This window comes from Pinus tabuliformis, chromosome 4_2 (assembly GCF_031772625.1).
Source record: "Pinus tabuliformis cultivar Carrire ecotype Pingquan chromosome 4_2, CPIR1, whole genome shotgun sequence".
Lineage (NCBI taxonomy): Eukaryota > Viridiplantae > Streptophyta > Pinopsida > Pinales > Pinaceae > Pinus > Pinus tabuliformis.
This window is the reverse complement of record NC_142304.1, coordinates 524,509,276-524,516,234: the sequence shown is the minus strand read 5'-3', so window position 1 is coordinate 524,516,234 and position 6,959 is coordinate 524,509,276. Positions and strand designations below refer to the sequence as shown.

At 36.3% G+C, this 6,959-nt stretch overlaps 1 pseudogene; it reads right to left on the bottom strand.

Annotated features, from left to right (window-relative positions):
* Positions 1 to 5,850: 5,850 nt before the first annotated feature.
* LOC149170306 (GDSL esterase/lipase At4g10955-like) lies at positions 5,851 to 6,543 on the bottom strand (annotated as a pseudogene).
* Positions 6,544 to 6,959: the final 416 nt, after the last annotated feature.

Here is a 6,959-nt window from a genome sequence, read left to right as displayed (position 1 = left end):
TGATTTAATTACCTTGGTTTCTAATCATCATTTACCCTTGATGTAACTTTACCTAGTTTTCATTCCTTACTTATATTTATTTATTATTATTTATTTTTAATGATTCCAAGGGTGCCAAGCTTGGTTGTGCCCTTCAAGAACTTCCCTAGAAGTTCCAAGGGTGCCACACCTAATAGTTTAATTGTGATGCCAAGGGTGCCAAGTTGGTCGTGCCCTTCAAGAATTTCCCCTGAAGTTCCAAGGGTGCCACACCACTTGCCCTTCAAGCATCCAGTGACTACGAGGGGAAAGTATAGTGCAACGTCATAGACCACTATCATCTCTTATGTTGCCTGCTATAGTGAGACTAATGGTGTCGGGGATCAAGGAATCCACCTTGATGCGCGCCCCCCAGTAAACTCCTCATGAGCGACCCAACTTTGGGACCTGCCCTCATGGCATCGTGATCTTCAAGGCGAAGGTGTTTCAACCCTTCCAGCCCAAGTCACGGCGGGAGTGCTAGTGGGTGAGATCAGGGACTATGTCCCACCCCTCCCATGTAGTTCCATCCACCTGTACAACCCCATCACCCATATGTGCGTCATTCGGTCAAGCAACTAATCTGTGCCTGCAACCATTAACATATCATCAGAATATAGTTAAACATATATGGCAGATTTCAAGATCGACTTAGACTTTAAAAGATATAATAATATGAATTTTCATCAAACCAGGTGTCATCGACATGTCATATGCGAGTGCCTCTGATGGTTTCCTGCCATACTCAATAATCATCAGTAACAAGGTTTCTCAATGTTAGTCATTATCATAATAGCATCATTAACAATTCCTGGTCATTCACATCATTGTCCATTGTAAGTCTGAACTAAAAGAAGTAGGTAACATAGGGGACACATCCTTCATGACTATCATCAATAATCATCAATGGAAACATACATATTCATTAAGCTATCAACATCGTAACATCGTAGAAATATACCTATCCATCAAATTTATCATCATTATGTTTTTAGTAGAGTGCATACTTATTCTTTACTACCCTCATCATAAATTCAAATAGAGACCAACTTAACTATGTAATGTTGCAATCATCAGAATACTGATAGATAAGATACATAACCATTCATGCTATCATAATATCAATGGAAATCATTCATAAACATCATAACCATGAATATCTCAATCGCTAATAATAGTGTCATGTGTCCAGATCCTCAATCTGAGGTCCTCAAAGAATAAAGTGTCTAAGATAATGTCATATTAAGGTCAGGAAACTAGAGTGGGCACTACATACACCCCCTCTTAACAATGGACTTCGTCCCAAAGTCCTTGAAACATAAAGGAAAACGACGACACATATCCTAGGAATCTTTCCTGAAACTCTTGCTAACCTTCTGGTAATAGGTATCCCTGATTTTTAAATTAAGCACTTTTCTTTTTCTAAGGAATTAAAATCAATTAACAAAATCATTTTCATCTTCTGGATTAAGTAATTTTCTCAACTAATTTATTTATTTATTTATTATTATTATTTTTATCATTTTTACCTAATTAGTTCTATTAGGCCCTCATGAAACATTGTCATAAAATCTAATGCTTCTCATTTTCATTCCTTTAACCTCTTGAATATTCAAGAGTGTCTTTCAAGTATAGTTCCTTCGAACATGAGCTTGAGATGTAATGCCCAACAATTGTCCTTGTTATGATCATCCTTCATACTATGTTCATAATGCAAGTCTTTTTTTTTTGTTGCATAATTTAACTTCAATATGTGGATTTACTAGCACAAAAATACAAATAACAAAGCACCAATGAAGAGAATAACATGCCTTAGTTTTCACTAGATCAAAACATATTAGGTTGTCATATATCCAGGAAACATGATATCAAGGTCCACACAAACTAATTGCTTTGAATTTACAAACTAACTGAATTATCATAGCATTACACCTCTTACTTACTATACAAGTCCATGCTGACACTGATCATTTCAAAAGAAGCCCGTGTTACTCAAACATCTCAAGGAAAATAACTTAGAGCAATGTTTTTCAGACTATAAAAGCTTAAGGCACATTGCTCTTGCCATTGGTAGCAATAACATATTCTTGATCAAAGAGACTGTTTGAGGATTTTGAAATTAGTGAACCAAAATTCCCATTCCAGGTTCCAATTCATCATCTTAAAAGGAGATATCACTTACAAAAGCTTTGATATAAATTTTCATCCTGCAATACAAAATTTATTTCCTCAGGCACTCAAAAATAAGCAGAATGTTTGTATCATATTTTAATAACCACTCCCAATGACTACTTTGTTGTCTGAAATAATATGTTTATTTTATTTTTCATTTATCATCTAACAACCCAAAAACTTGTACAAGGAACAAACGAAAAATAGATTGCCTCAGTTGATAACTCTAAAGCACTGGGGTAGAGAATTGAAGCAAGAAAATATAGATTCAGACTGTAATAGTTAAAAGCATAGAAAGGATTTTTAACGATTAAGGGTGTTATTTAATACTAACATTGTTTTATTCCCAAAAACGACATTCATTTCAAAGCTTTATCTAGAGAGGAAACAAATAGACCCATAAATACCACAACTCCCTAATGAAAGTAAGAATCATCAGTATTAAAAATTTGTGTTTTAAATCGAAGGATCACCATAGCAGATCGAAATAGGGAATATAATAGATAGTTTGGGATTTATTTTTAGTGATAATAAGAGGCCTTAACAATCAGGGTTCATAAGCTATGTTCAAAGCCACTGTGTTATTCTAGGTACCAAAAAACGGATCTTCTAGTAGTCAATGGACAATGGCAGCTGTAAGCATCACACGTAATGAGAGACGGGGACAAAATGTAAATGCAAAGGGCCACATAACATCAAAATGGAAAGAAAAATTCTAGCTTAGAGAATAAACCATGATGCCATTCAAATCACAGGCCTTCAATTATTTCCATTTAAATTCAAGTAGCCCTTTTGAACAATATTTAGTTCAATAACCGTGTGGTAAGAACTTTGAAGGCAACTAATGAAGGAAAATCCCTAGTGACTTACAATAGAAACTTTAAGCCATATTCAAAATTGCTTCCTTTAAAAACAAATCATTTTGCATATAAAACCAAACTAGTTGTTCACAAATATTCAAGAAAACAAAGTTCAAATTAAAGAAAGGGCCTATGTTTCTGGATATTTAATTATTGATCCATCTGAACTGGACTTCAGAATGAAGAGAAGGAATCATAGAGAAAAGCAGCTTGGATATGAAAAAGAGAGGAGGAGTTTGCATTAAAAATCTACAGAATAATTTAAGTGATGAACATATTTTTAGCAGAAAGATGCAGAAGAATTATTCAGAACTGGGGAGACATAAATTGTTCATGGAAACGGATTAGGAAATGTACAAAGTTGTTTGCCGAATAATTCACGCTACATGAAAAGGTTAAAAATGATGCTAGTAGGCTTCATATTTTGATGTGATATACAAGTTTAATGGAAGCTTGTCATCACGTTGTTTATCTGAATACAATTCCTAGCCAGTCAAATTGATATCTGACACTAAAGTATTTAGGCCGGAATTCTAACAGAACACCAAATGAAGATTTGTCACCCTAACTTCTGTTCAGTTGTGATTGAGAAGGCAACAAAGTTTGAACTGTGCAAAGTCCTCAAAGAATTTGAATTCAAAGTCGTTCCAAGAAAATCGAATCTGGCACAATTCTAAGTCATTAAATAGAATAAAATTTCAATAACTTGCAAGATTGGACATATTTCAATAAATATTGGCCTTTAAAAAAAAACGAAATCAAATGCGTGAAATCTAGAAACATGTGACACGGCGAGAGCCTAGATCTGAAACATGACACCACCAGAGTCCTGGATCTGGCAATACGTGGTTTTTCTTCCGAACCAACCATGAGAGTCTCTGATTTTAAATCTGCTTTCCAGAATAAAGGTCTTCTAAATCAGGGCACTGCATTTTCTTGACTAGAAATGCCAGGGATTCTGAAGAAAAATGTGCCATTTGCTGAAAAGGATTTGGTTGCTTCCAATAGCTAGGGTATGTTTCCCATGCCTAACTTGAAAGCTCGTAATGAACTTTGACAACAAAATGAGCCTCTTCCAATGATTGGGGTCTTAGATGTTCTGCCACATCCTGACGAGGATCTCAACGTGGCAGAGGAATGTATTCAAACAACTGAACGTTTTCAAAAGTTAAGGGCAGGAAGCATTGTTGAGACTTTAGGCAAACTCTCTACAACTGAATCTGAAATAGATCCCAAGGTTATTAATGGAGAGTTTGATGAAGAAAAAAAAAAAAAAACTTCCCTTGTTCGGAACACAGGAACAGAAGCTGGTGAATCTGAGGGTTTTCAGTTAAATGAAAAATATGGTGGAGACGGTATATTGGCAACAGGTTTGGCCATTGCCACTGAAGAAGATAATGAAACAAAGAAGGTTGAGCCTGAAGATATTCTTCCAATGTCCATTTATGGTTGTTTGGCTGCTTTTACAAGGCCATAGATCCTTTGGGGTAAAAATGCATGGCAATGCGAAATTGTTCTTCTAGGAGTTCCAAGAGTTCTTTCAAGCTGGAGGCAAACCCAGAGCAAGATAGGAAAATTCAGTATAAACAAACTTTTATATCAACGAGGTATGGTAGAGGTACATACAAAGAAAAAGTGCATTTAGCAGCTGGCAGGGGAAATATTGAGGGAGGGTGGACAACAAATTTAACTTGCTTTCTAATATTATTTCTAGAATAGTAAGCCAAAGCTCCTATGTCCATCTGGTGGCAACAAATTTAACTAGCTTTTAATGTTATTTCTAGAATACTAAACCAAAAACCAAGATGTGTATAGACTCAAGCTAAGCAATAATGTAGTTGTGGTATGGTAGAGTCTGGTAATTATCACAGCATTTAAGAGTAAACCTAGTGAACCTTACATCTGAAAAATCAACAAAAGTATAGGCCATGCTCCAGATCCACCAATTTTTTTGGTGAAATTTATAGTTTAGCATAATTTTTTTTTTTATAAAATAAGTATTCCCTTCAACAAGGTAATGACAGGCAAGCTTGAGAAATCTCATGTATTATATGTAACACTGAAACTTAATGCCCATGAAAGAGAGGGAGATAGTGCAATGGCCTCTGAATGAAACAGAGATGAGTACAATGGCCTTTCAATGAAATACCGACAATTAATGAACATAAAAGCAAAATGTTATATAAATAATAGACAGCTGAAACAAAAAATGGTGGATAAATAAGGTGAACAAAGTATTACAATCTCAGCGAAGGCTGATACCCTGTGCTTGAAGCATGGTGGCAGGTTTATGTTCTCAACTCCAACATAGCAGCTTAAAGACGGAAAAAATGCCTGAAACATATGAAAGAATGAAGATAACCCATTATCAGAGTATTGCCAAAACTTCATCATAAAGAGTCTCTCAATGTCTCTGTCGATCCTTTAATAACTCTATATGTTTTCTCAAATCGTGGAAAAATAATCATGAAATCAGAACAGGGTTCAAATTGTCCTTAATTGTATGCCTGATTAAAATTTTGATTCGTGGAATATTAGAGCACTGTGAGAGAACAACACTCCTTCACTTCATGGTTGAAAATTCATAAACAGCTACTGTGGACCTCCTCTGAAGTCATGGCGGAAACACGAATACCCAATACGCGTGGAATTACCAGAGTTCATATTTGTAAAGGCAGTTGCAACTATTCTCCTTCGATTTAGAAAACCTTACATAGAATGTTGAGAGGTACTGAAAATTGTAACTTCCTCAAATTTGTTCACAACATCTGCAAACTCCTGCACATTCAAGTTGTACTGCTCAGTGCTGAGAGCTACCAGAAACTGTAACTTCCTCAAATTTGTTCACAAGGTCTGCAAACTCCTGCACATTCAAGCTATACTGTTCTGTTTGTAGCTGTGTGTCTTCTGACCACCATTGTTAAAGTCCATGAGCTACTTTGAATTCCCTGGGACTAGTGGAATTAATAAATAGATTTGCAGAGGGCAATAGATGTTGGGGCTCAGGCTTTCGCCCAAATAAATACAATAATGAATTAATAATAGAACTGTGAGCAGTAAAGCTCCGCCGAGCTCTGAAATAATAGAAATAATTACAAGACACCGGATCATAGACATTAATATACAAATTGGGGAACCATTTCTGGAGGGCAATGAAGGTCGCCTGAGCCTAGCCATCGTCCTTCCTACCTCTATCCAGACGTTCAGCGACACTCTCCTGGATCTTATGAATAAAAATTCCCAATTTCTCATCCTTGACCGAAATCAATGAAAAAAAAAGGGGAGGATTGAACAGATGGACGTCCATATTAAGGCCCTTCTCGGCCATTATGCAGCCGACTTTGAGAGCAATGGAGGCTCCAAGGGAATGGCCGGCGAGAGAAACATTTTGAGCCCCCTATTCCCTCACCATCTGTTTAGTAACCCGGAGAGCTTCGTCGAGACGGGAAACCTTGTTTATCTGTTGGAGGATGAGATTAAAATCATCGCGCATAATGGTTGTTTATTGGAACCCCTCCTATAACATGCGATGAGTTCGATTCACTACACCTACGAGCATTTCCTTCTCCAAGTGCAAACAATAGCGTTCAAATACTTTAGCCGTGACATTCAATCGGAAAGCGAGACGGAAGAAAAAGTCGATTTCGAGCTGGTTAAACTTGGAATTGCTAATGTCGCCCACTCTGGTATAGAAATCATTATTATAGTGCCCCAGCGGTTGGAGTTTAAGCAAAATTCAACAATCTTCCACAGCGTTTGGAATTTCAGGGGATAAAAACAAAGCAAAACAGAATTTATGAAATTAAACAGCGTTTCTAAAAAATGCCATGGAATTTTAGGCTATTGAAGAAGAAAAAGGCAAAAATTCGTGAAATTTAAACAGAGATATTTTAGATTTCTCCGGCGGAT